This window comes from Stegodyphus dumicola, chromosome X2 (genome assembly GCF_044657685.1).
Source record: "Stegodyphus dumicola isolate Sdum_Otavi_A_Nest chromosome X2, ASM4465768v1".
NCBI classification, from domain to species: domain Eukaryota; kingdom Metazoa; phylum Arthropoda; class Arachnida; order Araneae; family Eresidae; genus Stegodyphus; species Stegodyphus dumicola.
In genome coordinates, this window is record NC_140781.1 from 151,822,068 (window position 1) to 151,839,785 (window position 17,718).

At 32.8% G+C, this 17,718-nt stretch overlaps 1 pseudogene across 10 annotated transcripts in view; it reads left to right on the forward strand.

Annotated features, from left to right (window-relative positions):
• The first annotated feature begins 659 nt into the window (after positions 1-659).
• LOC118194988 (toll-like receptor Tollo pseudogene) overlaps positions 660-17,718 on the forward strand; it is a 549,242-nt pseudogene continuing 532,183 nt past the window's right edge. For all 10 annotated transcript variants that reach the window (XR_015039118.1, XR_015039121.1, XR_015039127.1 and 7 more), the window contains exon 1: positions 660-910. The product of XR_015039118.1 is annotated as a toll-like receptor Tollo pseudogene, transcript variant X1 (transcript). The remainder of the gene's footprint in view (positions 911-17,718) is intronic.

A 17,718-nucleotide genomic window follows, 5' to 3' on the forward strand; every position in this document is an offset into this window, starting at 1 on the left:
TTCTCTGATAATTATGAATTCCCATTTTTCAGCTAGATCTGCCTAATAAACAAAACCTTAATTTTATAGCATTGCCATACGAATTTAAGGGCGTAATTTTGAAACGCATGCAGTCTTTTGGCTCAGGATGTAATTTATTCTTAAAACAAATGATGAGGCTGCGAGAACTTGCTCTCTAATTAATTTAAAATATTTACTATAATAACAGATTTTTTTTTTTTCTTTAGAAACTGCGAATAATGATATCGATATCTGAGTAACAGTGAAACTACCTCAGTAAATGAAAAAATTATTTCATAAATTACATATGTCAGAGCAGGTCTATAATTCAGATATTACCGGAATAAAACTGGAGAAACGGCGTGCTTGTGATTAAATTCATTTTCTCCTGAATCGCAAAACTGGAGAAGGCCGCCTTAGGCAAGAAACATTATCGCACCCTTTACCTCCAAGTGGCCAACCGCGCTGATTTATTTGTCCTCTCAATACGCAGCTGACCAGGCCCTGCGGCACTGCCGTTTGATAGGCACCGACGGCTGCGAGTGGGCAAGAAATCCGCTCATCTCATGTGCAGCGGTGCCCGATAGATGGCAGTAGTAGAAGTCATGAGAATCAAGAGGCCAGCTGGACTGAGCATAATATCGAGGCAAGTATTGGCCTGTTGGTAGCAACAGGGATCAGTCGTGTTTTCAACTGGCGCGAGTTTAGGAGTTCTGAAGTGTTTCAGTCACTTTTTTTGTTGAGTTTGCGAATCAGGCGCGTGAAAGCGCAATTTGGTGATACTTCATTTCCAGCGAGAGCTGCGCATAAATTAAATTATTCAGCGTGAAAAACAATTAATAAACTGACTTAAAAGGAAAGTTTAAATTTCATTTAACTTTTATTTTAATAAAAGGCGAATTCGTCACGGGTAAGTTATTTTCAAATATTTCTTTTGAAACCATACTCAATGATTATTTCAGACTGCGTTTGTAGAACTTAAAAATTTTACAATGCTTATAATATATTAAATAAATGTTTAAATTGACCATCAATGATTATTTTTTATTGAACCTTAAAATATTATATTTCACAGTAGAAAATTTAATGTTTTGCCTTTTTAAAGAGTAACCAAGCCAGTACAAAATTAAAAAAAAAAAAAAGAGTTTAATGCTGCACAAAATCACACTTATCGAACATATAAGAAATTGCCGCATAAATGTGTCTGATATGAAATAAAGGGTTTAGCGTGTTTGTAACTATATTCATGTCGAAATGAATTTTCCTGATATCAAAAACCAGTCATAAAAATTCCACCCCTTATCTAAATCACAATTTAATTGTTTCATGCAAAATATCATTCTTAAAAACTTTTTCCCAGACACTTAAAATATTTTGTCTCCGTTCATCGACACATGCATAATTTTATATTTAAAAATTCCCAGAAATTTTCAAAACTTTTTCATTGGGTTAAGGCGATTTTCTTTTAAACTCAAAAGGGATATTAAAACCAAGCATTCTTGAAATGTTATTGGATATGGTTCCGTTTCTAATAAAAGAAGTTAATGTTAATAATAAAAGTACTTAATTAACGGCATTATTTTCATTCAGTATTGAAGTTATTTCATAAAGTATTTGTGTTTGAATAATAAAGATTATTAATCAAGTTAAGTTAGTTTTTATAGTCATAAATATCACAATAAATACAATATGTCCGTCTAATAATAATGTTAGTATTAATATAACGTTTGTAAATCAGTATGTCAGAATTGTGTATTTTAAATTTTACCACATTCGCACTAGTTCTGCATCCTAAAATAGTGCCTGAAAATTTGCTTTTAAAATGTCTCTTAAAAAGATGTTTCGTTGAAATTGATGCTGATTAGTTAGATTTCAGGTATTTTATAAAGCAAATAATTTAATTTATGTTTAGAAATGCGTAGTGAATGATAGAGTTGTCTTCGTTTCGCAGAAGTTTATCAGCGAAGCATATTTTACATAGCTTTAGTTTGCGTTTTGTCTCTCAATAAATTCCTAAACCCGTTTTTTCCAGAAATCGATACTGATCATGTTCAGAATTCCGCTTTCAGCGCGAAGGAAAGTACTTTTGAATTTATAAATGCAAGTTTTCAGCATCTAAATATTGGTACTATTTAATAAAAATTATTGTTATCTGAAGCAGCTCAAAGGCCAACTGTACATGAATGAAAGTTTCTGTGCCGAGTACGAATTCCGGCAAGGGCTTGCGTACACGGCCTTGCATGCGCAACGTGGATACGTTTTAAATTTCCCTTCAAAGTCCTCCATGGAAGAATCTATTCTCTTAGGCAAATTAACTTCATGTACTTTAAAAATCAAGTTGTCGAACCCATTGTAATCGTTTTGAGAAATTGTTTCACTGTACAATTGACGGAAGTGCTAAGTTTATCCTCTCAAATAGAGGTTTGTCTTTCGCTAAGCATGACTCCTTAGAGAAAATAACATTTCTGCTAATGAGTTTCTTTTATTCGTTCATGTAGTTATGATAAAAGCACATGTACCACAAAAATAAATAAAATCTTTTGAACCTTATCCTAGCGAACGGGCTGTATCCGTTGGAGTTTCGTGGTTTTGCTCCAGTGTAACGTCAAAACGAACCAGTTTCCCGTAAGGTCCTCCACGAAGGCATCCCTACCCTTAGGCAGAAAACCTTCCCGTGATTTACCGTAATTCTAAATTTAATTCAAATAGTATGAAGTTTATTTTGATGATTTTGCAAGTTAGTGTTATTTTCCATCTACGAACACCAAAGTTGATTTCTGTTTAATGTAATAATTAGTAATCATTAGCAGACGTTTTAGTCCCATTATTCATTTTTCCTACATTTTTCGGAGGTTTTAGCATGATGAAGAGAAACTGTATTACATTTAGGAATAAAAGGAGTATGTGAGGGTTTAAGAAACGAAGCCATAGAAGCCGTAATCCTTGGAAATTATACTATTGTATTTAGCAGGTCGGAAAGAATGTTTAGGGTAGTAATTTAAATTTCCGTGTTCGTTTATTGCAGAAATAAAATTCAAATACAAATTTTTATAGCTTTATTGTATTTATCATTGCAAACTAAGTTAACTCTTTCAAATAGCTTGGGTATTTTTTACTGTCGCAAGTGATTGATTGTTGTTAAGTTTTTAATCCTGTCTTCTTACAGTTGACTTTATGAATGATTATTTTATTACTGATAACAAGTATTTCTTTAACTGGTTTGGTATTTGAATTTTTAATGGTTGCTCGCGCTTTTTGTCTTGAGTCATTAACTAACCAATCAACATCGATGTTTAATTAATAAATTTACTTGATTTTATTTGACATAATACGCAATTTCTGTCTTGTTTTCAAATCATGTGTATTGTAAGGTTTGAACTCAAATGCAATTTTGCGTTTTACGCAAATGAGAATTTTAATTTATGAGGTTAGAATTATAGTTAGCAAACTCATTACTTATCTATAAATATGTTAAATAATGTCACCGAAGTGTGTAGAATATACTTATACTATAACTACTCTGAGAAAACTCTAAATTTTGTTGCACTTTTAAGCTTTTTGAAGTTTCTTAGTCTTAAATTACCAACTTGGAAATTACTATTGCAGATTATTTTCTTCTCTTTACTTAAAAGCACTAAAATTAACCAGCCCACCAGCGGCAGAGTGGGTAAATAATGAACATAGGTATTTCGCCCTAGGTTCTATTCTGGTAAATGAAAGTATCGACTACTTTAAAGTTTTCGGAATTTTTTCACCCTTGCGTAATGTGAATACGAGTCAATTTTATTTAATTTCTCAAAGAAGGCATCCCACCTAAGACAGCCCTTGCGTGTTTCGCCGTAATAAATAACTTAACCGAACTAGATTAATTTTAAGAGAGGAGGAGGAAGAGATAAAGACTTTCGTTGAAACGTTTGGGTTATAAGAAATCGTGATATTAAAGTTAATAAGTTAATGCTAGTTTTAATTAAAATTTTAAAGATGTAAAATATTTAAATCAATTTAGTTTGGGTTATAGAAATCATGATATTTAAATTAATAAATTAATGCTAGTTATTATTAACTTTTTAAAGATTAAATATAAAATATTTAGATCAATTAAATGACACTGCAATTAATAAGGCAAAAAATACTTTTATGTAAAATTGCAATGAAATTCATATTTAACGGCTACATAATTAAATTCATGCCCAAACAATTTTGTTATTCCTCAAATATGTTAATTTTTCTATATTTCAGTTAAATGTTTCAAAATAATATTAATAGCTCCAAAAAATAGGTATCGGTTCAGAAGCAAGCATTTTTACACAAAAAATACAACTCTTACCATATTTATTCAACTTACAAGCAGTTTTCTTTCCAAAAACACTGTATAGAGAGACCTTAGGGCATCTGCTGCTACCGCCAAATTCGATTTATTTCTCCCTTGGTTATTATGTTTTAGCATCCAATAGCAATTTTATTCGCTACCAAGAGAATGTTCCTGCTTAGTTAAGCCAATAAATGCTTAGGTTATCTTAACGCGTATTTGAATGCAATAACGAACTCTCTTAGAATTAAAAATTATTCATATGTTCTCTAAAATTTGCAAAAGTAATAATTTTGAATTCTGCTTATTACATTTATAACGGCTGTTTTCTTGATTTATTCGATTTTATATGCTCTTCCCCAAAAAGACTTTTCTACGCTAAGTTCCCCTCCAATAGTGCGTAAATAGTCCATCCCCCGAGTGCGTAAAACCGCTGAAGATTTAATTTACCCCGACTTCAAATCAGCTTCGTGGAGGACTTCTTGAGGAAAACTTGCTCGTATTCACGTTACACGTGATAAACCGCGAAAACTCATCTTGCAGCCAGCCCGTTCACCTGGCTTTGAACTCGAGACGGCCTACCAGTATTGAGCCAGCAGTACCAATATTCAAAAGACGGTATACCAATATTCAGCTGTGGCGATCCCTTGACCACTGGTGGGGCATGTACCTAAAGAGAGACACTTCTGTAAAAATTTTCTGACAGGAAAGGAACTTTTACATTACACATAGATTAAAAACGAGAAAACACCCATGAAGCCAGTCTGTTTGCTGGGATACGAGACCGAGACGAAATATATGTATTGAATTATGTTATTCTATTGGCCTTGCCGCATTTTTAAGGACTGTAGGCGATTTATAAAAAAGAGAAAGAGTTGCCTTTCATCTTCCTTTCAACAAGTACCAAGTTTCAATTTCACTGAAAGCTGCAGTATTCACAAGACATTAAAATACACTTTAAAAATTACATGCGGTCTTAATTCTCCTGTACAAAATTGTATGCCAAAAAAACCGATATAAAAAAACCAGGATTCAACGCCTGGATTATAATAATTGTTAGAAATTTCAGTAATTACGGGATATTATCCGTCGACCATGAAAGCTGGCTACTATTGAGCCATAAAAGTTGGTGGATATCCTACCGAGGTTGCGCCAATCTTTCCTGTGGGAATTCTGAAGGACCTGACGCCTCTTTATTTAATAAACAATTAGTATTCGACTCACTTTGTTTTCGGAAAACAAAGTGAGTTTCTTTAAAATACTTTTGTCGATTTCTATTTTTTTAGGTCCTCTCGTTTTAACGAAAGCTCTGTTTAGAGAACAGAATTTCCGCAGATAATTGTTCCGATCTGTTATTGTTTCGCCGCCTACATTTAGCTGACCATATCGTGTATATGAATAAGTAGTTTTTGAAAAGTGCAGCAGTAACTCTTAATTATATCCTTGTTCATAAAAAAATCGTGGCTTATCCAGAATCAGTCGGGGTTACATCAAACGAAAGCGCAGATGTTATAATCGTATTAATTAGGCCTCGCTCATCCAGAGGCGCTAAACTGCGCTGCTTGGCGACCGATTCATGATCGACGGAATAATACATACGCATCGTAATTTCTAAGGAACCTGCTTATGAGACTTACAATTTTACATATGCTTAAAGTATATCCCAGTTTGATTAATATTTTCTCAAACTGCTTCATAAACAAACATTTGAAGACTTAATTATGGTAATTGTGGAGTTTCTTATAATTTCTCTCATAGAATACTCACGGCAGTATTGCGTTAACGAGTGTTACTTACGTACATTATTTCTTTAAATAGACATAAGGTTTAATCTATGAAATTAAATTAATAATAACGAATTTCATGGGCGTTTTCGTGGTTTCTCTATGTGTAACGTGTATACGAGCCAGTTTCCCTTAGAAGTTCCTCCACGAAGGAATCCCTTCCTTTAGGCAGATAGCCCTCGAGCACTTTGTCATAATTAAATAAACTGACCTATCACGCAAAGTGACAGGCGACGGTTTTCTGTACTTACGTATTAGCGCAATCGCCTTGGCGCAGTCTGTCGATTTTTTAAAGAAATAAAGATGATTCGATGAATCTTCGGATTGCAACTTACAGTGAATGTGATAACTTGAAGAACTGTTATGCGCATGTTTACCAGAGTTTGGCAACTTCTACTCAGGCGGTTGCAGTAATACATAACTACCCAATTTTCAGCAACAGTTACGAACTTCTTCGATGATGTCGCCTGTATGACCTGTCTGATGGGTACTGAATCAGAAGGAAGAGCCATTAGACCAGTGAATATTGGAGTTCCAACCGGGTTCAATCCCAGGCGAATGGGATGGCTGTATGGTTGTTTTTCGTGTTTTTCCACCATGTGTAACGTGAATACGAACCGCTCTCACTTGGTGGCGTTTGACCAAGGTGCTCCTCCTTTGCGCCTTGGTCAAAGCACCCTCCTTGTGTGATTTTGACCCATTGCAATAACCATCGAATCATTTTCAAGGGTAATTATTCTGCTTTCATCCTCCCGCCCACCACCAAACCCGCAACATTTATAAAAAAAAATTCAGATTCCTTGAACACTTTCCATCCATAAGCTATGTACAACTTTTCAAAAAACCGACCAATTCGCAGTTCTTAGGATCTGAATACAGAAAGTTCGATTCGGATTCAGATTCCGATGGACAGGTTGGTTGCATTGGCGTTTTTGTTGTTTTTCATATGTAACGTAAATATAAATCATCATCTTTAAGTCCCTTACCATGACATCCCTTCCTATTAGCAGATAACGTTTGAAATAATAGGTTAAACAAGCGTAAACTATTTCAAAAGTTTTTGGTGCAGTTTCGTCAGCTTTAACGCATAGGTTTGAGCAGCATTTGGTTATTTGTCTTTATCTTTAGCTATTATACTCAGCACAACATATATACGGGCTACTTAAAATCAAACAAAAACTCCTTTTAAAATTCTCTACGCAAGCAGACAATATTGTATACAAACTAACAAATAATTCCAGAATTACTTTGGTTTGTGATTTTTTTTAATTATTTGCAAAAGAAAGAAGATATTGGGGTTTCAAGAATAGCGAAAACATTTTATCTATTTTCATTCCAAGAATGCTGACAATTTAGTACATTCTGGCATTTAAAAAAAAAATCTTAATGAATATTTTAAGTTAAAGGAAATAAATTGTAGATTTTAAAAATACTTTTCATTTCTACTGAAACTCATTTATTTTACATTTCTCTCCTTATTTTTAGACAAAGAGGCCGCATAAAATTATAGTGCAATAAAAACAAGTATTTCCCTTAATTTAAAACTAAAATCGGGAAAGGTAATAAAGAGCAACAACCTCGAAAATTTATCTCGTTCTGTTTATTCCTATGGTAAGCGATAGGGTAAATATTTCATTGTTGTAAAAGTCTGTTGTTTATTGTAGCTCCTAATTTTAGGCATAATTAATAATTAGCTGCTGAGCACATAATAAAAGAGTAAGACTACTTTCATATTCACTATAATTCTATAAGAACACCTAAGTATTTTTGGAATTGTAAGCTCGGGAAAGAAATTTAGAGGAAAGGAAAAATCATGATATTAATCAGTGATACATAAAATAAAATTTTCATTAATTTAATAGATTAAAAGAGCTTTTTCCTCTAATTTGTTCTTATTCATTATTTATTTCTGTAGTATATGTATTTATTATTTATTTTTGTAGTATATGTATTTATTATTTATTTTTGTAGTATATGTATTTATTATTTATTTCTGTAGTATATGTATTTATTATTTATTTCTGTAGTATATGTATTTATTATTTATTCTTGTAGTATATGTATATTTCCTTAGTATAGGCAAATGTATTCTATTAAAGCCTGCATACGGTTCCTATCACTTGCACCAATAGTTGCTGTTATTAAAAAATTATAGCATAATGACATTGTGAATCCTACATTATATATTTTTACAATTTCATGTAATCTTCTAAGCTAATTTTACAAACTTTCAAACAGTTGAATAGAATTTATATGCAGCTGAGGTTCAAGCAACTGGATAGAAATGTGAAACAGAATTCAACGTTTGAGAAAATTATCAGCAATCTAAATTTTATTAAGTTTTCTGTTTCTATTTATTTTGTTCGAAATATTTTTTTTCTTTTTGTCTGAAATATTTTTTTCGCATTGTATCATACTGCTTTTCTAGTCGAATTTAAAAAAAAATCTTTTTATACTACTAAGAGTGTGGGAGTACTTTATTCTGCACTTAAGATTCGAGATTTTCGATACTAATCGATGATTTCAAGCAAGGAAAACAGAGGAAAATAACTTATATTCTTATATATTATATAAAAGCCTCTTCTACCAAACTATCGATTGTTCGGTGGCAAAGTAGTGACTGTGCATGATTGATAGCATTCACTAGATGTTTGCATTGTTGTACAATAATAGTGTTAAACAAGCCAAAAGTTGAGTCTGTAGCACCGGCTGCTGAGGTCGTACGTTAGGACGCCAGTCAAAGCTCGGAAACAGGTCTTGCTGCTCGAACCGGCTGGGCTCTAACAACATTTTTCGGTGGACTCGTGCCAGTTACGCGGTACTAAGTTCAGTCTCCGCAGTTACGCACCGCCAAAAACAGCGGTGATGCCGGTGTCTTGATCCTAGATTTCTCTGCATCTGATATTCCCTTTTTTACTACACGCATTGTTGATGTATGTTATGCATGTTTATCAGGAGCCAGTTGTATTAGACACAATGAAATATCTGATCAAAGGTTTAAAAGAATTATTATGCAAAAGGTAAAGAGAAAACTAAACATCAACGCACTCTTAGTTGTAAGGATTTAGGCTGGGCAGCAAAATGATCCTATTTCTCTTCGCTGTGTCCCAAAATTCAGCAGCAAGCTAGATATTTCGATTAACAGACGTAATTTTTCAGAAAACATAAACATGGTTGGTTTTATTGCTTGCAAGTGCTAGCTTCTTACATACACACGCGATATTTTTTTCCATATATATTCATTAATCAGTGAAATTTAGTTAATTCTTAAAGCATAAGGTAAAATTTCTGAAACGACACTCAAAAGCAATGAAATTCGAAATTCCAGTTACATAAATGGGCGAACGTTTATTGTTGTTTGTTATTTATTTATCTTCGTAAACATCGGCAAATCATCTGAAAAATCACTAATTCTTAAAACTCCGGCATTTGTTGATACTCATATTAGCATTGGACTGATGCATTTAGATATGTTTCTGGTAACATGTTTCTGTAATATGAGATACTTGTGAGCGAGTGTTGAAGTGGTTACGACAACAGCATTAGTAGTTGGATCTGGGATCGAATCCCAAGAAAACGACCCAAATGCCTGCATGTTTTTACCCAAGTGTAACATCGATAAAGTCTAGTTCTTCTTATAAATTTCTTCACAAAGATATTCTTCCGTTAAGCAAGTAGCGTCCATGTACATTTCTGCATACGAAGTGTAAATTATAACATCTTAAGACAGTTGGCGGCCTAACTGAAACTCGGATCATCTAAGTGGAAAAAGTTGCGTTCTTTGCACATTAATAATAATGTGCAAAATAACATGTGAGCAAATGTGATATGATTTAACTTCACAAAAGATATCCCCCGTTTACCGTCCAAAAATATCCAAAATTAAAAATCTCACGATTTCAGATTTACTTGGATAGAGAACGTAAAGAGAAACTAACCATATTAATGTATTCGACATCTATAAACTGGTTATGTATATAAACCACGAGTCTCTATGTTTCAATTTTGAATTCTCCCCCCTCCTTGATTTCCACCTCCTATATCACCTGAGGAAGTAAAGGTCATTTAAAATAATAAAAGAACGAAAGCCGAAGAGAAATATTACAAATTCTAGTTTGTTTTGTTTTTTAGTGTTTGCGTGTTGTGTACTATGTAAATTTTAAAGCTTATTTGTTTGTAATTCTTATTTTTCTTGTCATGAAAATAGATATAATAAAACAACTTAACTCTTTCGGAAATTCCATCAAAAGTTTCAGAGGCAACTGTTTTTTTTTTTTTTTTTTTTTTTTTTTTGAACAGCCCATTTAATGATATATCATCCATATTCTGTCTCATCGTGGAATAAGCAATAAAGTTCGGAGCATAAAATTATAGCTTAAACCTTATTTTTAACACTTGCTCATAAATTCTTCTGATTAAACTAATGCAGTACTCCATATTTTTATATTCTGCATGCGAGTATCATGCAGTTTAATTATGCTTTGGCCAGTAAATTCATATTTTCTATGTATGTATTGAAATTCATTTGCTGCGGATGCAATTTCAAATTAGGATTCATTTCGTAAATTAGCATTTGATCTATGAAGCAGTTTTATTATATAGAATAAATATTTATTTCCATGAAAGTATTTCTATAAAAAATTTACATGGCTCATCATTGGCCAAGTGGATTTGACAACTGAATGCTGGTATTTCGACGCCTCCGTTCTCCAATTACTAACGACGAGCTGACTACGTTTGTGTTTTTTTTTAAATATGTGTAATATAAATAGGAGCGAATTTTCCTTGGAAAAACCTCCACGAAGACATCCATCTGCAAACCAAATAATTACTGAAATCTCTATATATGCAAACTAAATTTCCGCGATGAAACTCGAATACTGGCAAAATTATTTCGTTTTTGCCTGTATAGAGAAGCTACATTTTTAAGGAAATTTTTATACATGTAAATTTCTTTTAAATTTTCTTTATTCTTCCCCCTCCTTCTCCGTCCAATGGATATATTAATTTTCCTTCACACGCTCATTCCTACATTAATTAGCTAAAATAAACTCCAAATTTTAATTAAGCAATATAAAATTGCTGGATAAGGAAGGTCTGATCAAGCCATGTTTGCCTACTCGGTAATTAATATCTGGAGGATCTCTTTATTTTTTTAACTTCAAACATGGGGCTTCAACTCCTGCGAAATTAATTTACAGGCAATTTCATGTGCTCCGGTGCTTTTATTCAGAGATGATTCTATGCAACTGAAATATAGAGAAATGGGGAACATAAAAAGTAATCAATCCTTTAAGACAAATAAATTGACCTTGACAGTTAGAATTCTTAACTTAGCTGATTTGCTTGATAGTCGGTTGTAAATTACAAATTATATAATCTCTAATTTATCTGACACACTCTTGACTACTTCACTACTCAAGTGGCTAAGGAGCTGAGCAGCATTAGTAAGAATTGGCTCCCGATCAATGAGTGGATAAGATCGCTGAATACTGGTCTTTCGATCCGAGTTCGAATCCATGCGAACGGGCTGCCTGCATGGTAGTTTTACATGGTTTATCACATGTGTAACGTGACTACAAGCCAGTTTCCTTAGAACGTTCTCCACGAAGGCACCCCACCTCTTATGCAGATAGCTCTTAAGTGTTTTGTCATATTCAAATAACCATTTCGGTTAGTTGAATGATCTAGTTGTGTAGGACTTAACGCTATATAAGCGTTGCCTTTGTTTGGAGGATTATGTACTAATTACATTTATTATCAAGGGCCTTACTATTATCACGTCGCACTGAATTTTCTGAATACGTGAGCAGTAAGAAATATTACGCTGAACTTACTTATATATTTAGATAAATACAGAAATTCAGTAATTCCAAATTATTTCAATTTCAAATCTGTACTCATTGAAATATGGTTCAGGATACACCATACTCATAACTACTAATAATATTCCTTTTTCGTATATTCACTGAGTACCTTCTGGAAATTATAAATTTACAAACAAGCGTTCCTTCCCTTCATTTTTCCCCTTTAGAATTGCCTTTAAAAGAATATCTCTGAAATTTTCATATCGTTACATTATGTTACGCTACTAATTTTGATTTTTCGAAAATTGCTACATTAAGTTAGGCTACTAATTATTTTTCCTTAAAAATGTTTTAAGAAGGATTTTCGAAATTTTACGAATCGGAAGTATTTTTAAATCTTTACGCTACTAATTTTGAATCATTTTCGGAGGGAAGAGGAAAGGCTTGGAAATGTCTTTAGATGAATATTTCCAAAATTTTTGGATCGTAACATTACGTTACGCTACTAACGTTTTTCATTAAAAATGGTTTTTAAAAAATATTTTCGAAATTTTACGAATTGAAAATATTTCCGAATCGTTGCGTTACTAATTTTGAATCATTTTTGGTAAGACGATGCAAAGCTTAGAAATGTATTTAGCAGAATATTTCCAAAATTTTTGGATTGTTACATCACGTTACGCTATTATTATAATTTTGTCTTCGAAATGTCTTCGGAAGAAAATTTCCAGTTTTTTTTTTTTTTTCCTTTCCTACAACGGCATTGACCACTACTAAGACCAGAATTGGTGGCCATTTTATAGTAAAGGAATAGAGGCACCTAATAGGCGGTCAGGCTCCCCAAACCAAAATACCGTCTAGGCGGTTCTTCCAAATTTTTTGGACTGTTTCATTACTTTAGAACTACTATGCATTTAATGTGCATACTAAGTGATAAATGTTGTCATTATGCCAAACTGGCTTTCAATTAATTTTCCATTGGGTTTCGAAATTATCCAATCCTCAAGAATCTTGCCTTTAGGAAAAGCATAAGATCTTTATGTTTCAAATTTAATCAATCTGTAAATGTTTAACAAGTTGACCGATTTAAAAGCGGTAAACTCCGTTCTTAATGCTTTAAATCATCACTTATGTTTTAATAATATACCTAATTATTATAACTCAAAATATATTTAATTTATAAAATAGCAATGATAATTCTTATGAATATTTGCAGCATTATTGTAATTAATAAAGGATGTATCAAAGACATTTATTTCGCATCTGTATACAAAGCTTTTTTTATTTCATTAAAATGGCTGTATTCACAGGATATGTAAATCTCTTTTTGCATATAAAACTATGAAAAATTCCCGCGATTGGAGATTAAATAGGTTAGAGCAGCGGTCGTCAACCCTTAGAACTTCACGGACCGCTACATATATAATTTTATATTTGACGGACCACTAAGAAGGATTTAAAAAAAAAAAAAAAACTTGAACAAGACCTTAAAAACAACATATTAATACGCAAAAACAATATTCAACTTTCCAGTACATGTAATTCTAATTTTTATTTGTTAATATAATTTTCGAAGCATTTGGTGTTCAGCAGCATGCCTTTATGGAAATTCAGGCTACGCCCCTGATTATGACTAACAATTAAAACACTATTAACATCTCACTGATACACATATTTCGTTCACATTGAAAAATTATATGAAAAGTACAAAAATCTTACCTTCTTGTACAGAAAGCTTCACATTTCCATATCACAGAAAAGGAACTTCACGAAAAGCAAGAACAAACCCTCAAACGCAAAACAATATCTATAAACTGAAAATGTTATGCCACCAATTTTAATTATTGTAAACATAATAATCATCGCTGACTTAGCAGTGGCGCCATCGATCAACAGTTAGACAAAACAAAAATGGAAACTTCCAGTGATGCAATTATAAACAAAAATGCAGATGGTTCTCATAAAAATCCATCAAGTTGCCTATTGACACAGGAAAAAAACTGTGTTGTTAACGACTACAATAGCATATGTTTGTAATTTAAAAGGAAAGAGCGTTTCAGTTCGCGCTATTATTGACAACAGCAGCATATCCATGAATGTCAACTCTCACTTTCAAATGTCGCTAGATACACCTGCAAAAGTAACTAAATTGTCGCTAAATTCAGAAAGCATTTCGCTAAAAGTAGTAGCTAAAATTAAAATGTATATATATATATATATATAATCTATATTCCATAACATGTTTTGTTACTCGTCATTTTTTAAACTGAATCTTCATAGAAATATAAATAATGTCTCAGTTTTTCTGGGGAGCATCAAAACGATTTCACGGACCACCAATGGCCTGTGCACCACCGGTTGGTGACCGCTGGGTTAGACTGTGGACAGCGTAAATAAGTGGGTTTCCTTCCAAAAGCTATATGGAGCCATCTTTCTCTTAACATGGCTTTTAAGTGTTTTCCCATTATTAACTAATCCAGTTCGTTTTAGGAATTTGAGCTTTTAAGCTATTGGCAACTAGAAACGCGAAGGATAAGATCATTGATTTCATTCTGATCTCGAATCTCAAAATCTGAATCGTGTGGCTTCGTAGTATTTTGGTTCATTTCCATACGCAGTTCAAATATAATCTGATTTCTAAGAGTTATCCGCAGAGGCATCTTTCTTAGGTGAATGCTCTCAAGACCTTTTCCATAATAATTTAATTATTTCTCATTAATTTATGATGAGAAAGTTCTTTATTGTGTAACAAATTTCCTACACATTTTGTATTTAAACAAATAATCATAAACAAAAGTGGTGGAAGGCATCTCCTCCAAGTAATGATGTATATGCGAAATGCCAGTTCTTTCTATAACGTATGCTCATACTTACAAGCTTACAAGCAACTTACTGGTATAGAAAAAGATACTCATATCTTTTTTATACTCTATAGAACTGCGTGTTGAGTTAGGTTAGGTTATTTAAATATGGCAAAACCACAATAGCTATCTACCTAAGAGGAAGGATGCTTTCTTGTAGTACTTTCTAAAAGAAATGGTTCATATTTCCGTTACACATGGAGGAACCACGAAAACTAAACATGCAGCTAGCCCGTTCTCCTGGGATAGAATCCGAACCTGGTCGAACCACCAGCATTCGGCCGCTTTAACCAGTCAGCCGCTGGTGAGACCCATAGAACTACATGTAAAACTGAATTTCAATGGAAAACAAATTCTAGTATTCTGAGAATGGTTTAGTTAATGTATATATTTATGTAAGAAAGAAAGCTGTACATTTTATTATTTTTTGTATGTAATGTAATAATTTTCATCGAATATTAATGTATAGAAGATGAGAGCTTTATTACCCATTATCATAACAAATTAAGAATCTGACAAGACTTAAAAAATAATTAATGAGGCAAATTCCTATCGGGCTTTAATGGGTTAAAAATTCAATTTAAATTATAATAATTAATTCAATTTTACTGAATAATTGCATTATATGTAGGGAAGTATTTAAAGTATTCTGTATTTTTCTGTAATCTTACGAGTTAAATCTTTTGTTACTTTATGAAAAACGCAATTTGCATTGAAATGTTTAAGATAAAATACATTTTTCTTTTTTACATGTGAACAAACTGCTAATTGCAGATCAGTTGCCCAACTCTAGTCCCATAAGCAACATCGGACGGGTCTACAAAAGCGTATTTAGATTCTTGACTCCTTACGTAGATGGGGGGAATTAAAAAAAGGGGATAAGAACTGTTGCCTGCTTTTTTCTTCCTTCCTTCCTAACACTGCCGCACCCTTTTCTATTTCCCAGACGCACCTTATTAATTTTGTTTAGTCAATTCAGTTAACCTAATTAATTTCACTCACTTAATTCATCATTCCGTTAATTACATTCTTTTTATGTAATCTAAATTACTTTTATTTAAAATAAAGCTTACTGTGCTCGAAAATTTTTAACTTTTTCTGTAATTATATTCTTTTTTTCTTTTCTTAAACCGAAATTTTTGCTGTCCTTGAAAGTTTGGCGCTCTTACAAACTTTTACGCCTTTAATGTGTTTGTATTAAAAATTAGAGATTTTTTTTAATGCCTCAGAATCCTTTTCAACATATAATATCTTTTCACAAGCGTTTCATCGCAGGAAAGCTAAATTTTAGCAATAAAATATTCGTAATTAATATGGTTATATAATATTAGCATTTCTTGAAATAGATAATCGGTTTTACTTTATGTGTAATGAAATCGTGGTTGTGGCATTGAAAGGAAATAATCAATTTCCTTGGTGCTGACTGAAAAGACGCATGTGCCATTGAAAGGAAATAATCCGTTTCCCATTTTCCTACCTGAAATGACGACCACCAAAGAGCTTTCTATCATCCAGGTATAAACTGATAATTTAGTACGTTCTATCATTTATGTATAAACTGATAATTTACAGTATCCTAAAGACCTAAACAGTCACTTGATGGTAGCATTATTAAGCAGTTTTACTCAATCATTAGCACTTGCAGCTCAAGTCATCGGGAAGGTTCTAAGGAGATTGTATTGATTATTTGCTTAAACTGTAGGGAGCTATTTATCTTAGAATTCATCGTTACCAGATGATAAATCCGACGCTGAAGTTATTCTATTCCTATGATATGCATCCAACCATCTGTTAAAGAAACACGTTTCAGTGAATTGCTGAATATTTCCGTTTCCAGTCTTTTTCTCCTCTTCGTGAATATTTTATCCGTATATACTTTATAGTAGCTCTATTCTCCTTATCAACCGATTGTTTGCGAACGAAAGCCGAGAAAATTTGATTCTGAGCTCGCAACAATTACTTTTCTCGTGTTTAATTGCATATTCGTCTTTGAAGCGGATACGAAATATTAAACCAAACACTGAGAAGAATGTAATTAAACTTTTGAATTAAAGAGATAAAGTCACGAACTGTAATTAACTACATTCTGTAACGCAAGTTCTCACCTCTTCCAGCACCTTAAAGCTGCTTATTAGGAAAGAATTTCACCGTTAATACCCGATGCATTTTTAATCTTATTTGGGTAATCTCGCATATGATTGAGACAAATGTCATAAATCCTGTCCGTATTACGAATATCAATTGTATCTTTGACAGCTTTGGACAAGAGTGAAATACAGCGTTAAAAGAGATTTTCTTTTCTGTTTATTGCGTTGCCGAAATTTCCATTGTATACGTATTCCAGCGGAGGATGAGTTTTATCATTTGTGAGCCTATTTACGTGACCACTCCTATTTTTTTTTTTTTTTTTTCATTCTAAGTTGGTTTTCATTTCATAACTTTACCATGCTGTTTCTTCCTTCTCGTACACATGAGTTTGTGGTTCAAGTTATTTCATAGCAGAATCGCTAACTCTGGATTTGCACGCGAACTCGCTTTCTTTTGTTGGTCTAACACGCACAAACTGCGTTACATCTGAGTGAGTCACATTCTGCAAAATCGGTATTATGTGGCAGGGTTTGCAGTTGAAATGTTTGACGCATCATTTCATCGGTTTACTGGATGAGTAAATTTCGTTTTACTGCCGAGTACCTCTGCAAATGTTTATGTAACATATTTCAAATGATGCGACAATACATCTGCTTATTTAAAAATTTTATAAATATCGTGCCTTACCGTAACTTAATGGTTAAACTGGAAGTTTTGTAATGGGATTGAATAATGAGATAAAAATTATATGATAGATTTAATTAATTTATACCAGTTACCGTTTCTGTATGACATTGAGCCAACTTACGGCCGAGCGGTAAGATTGCTGAAGACTGGCAGTTCTACCTGGTTTCAAATCCCGAGGGTGG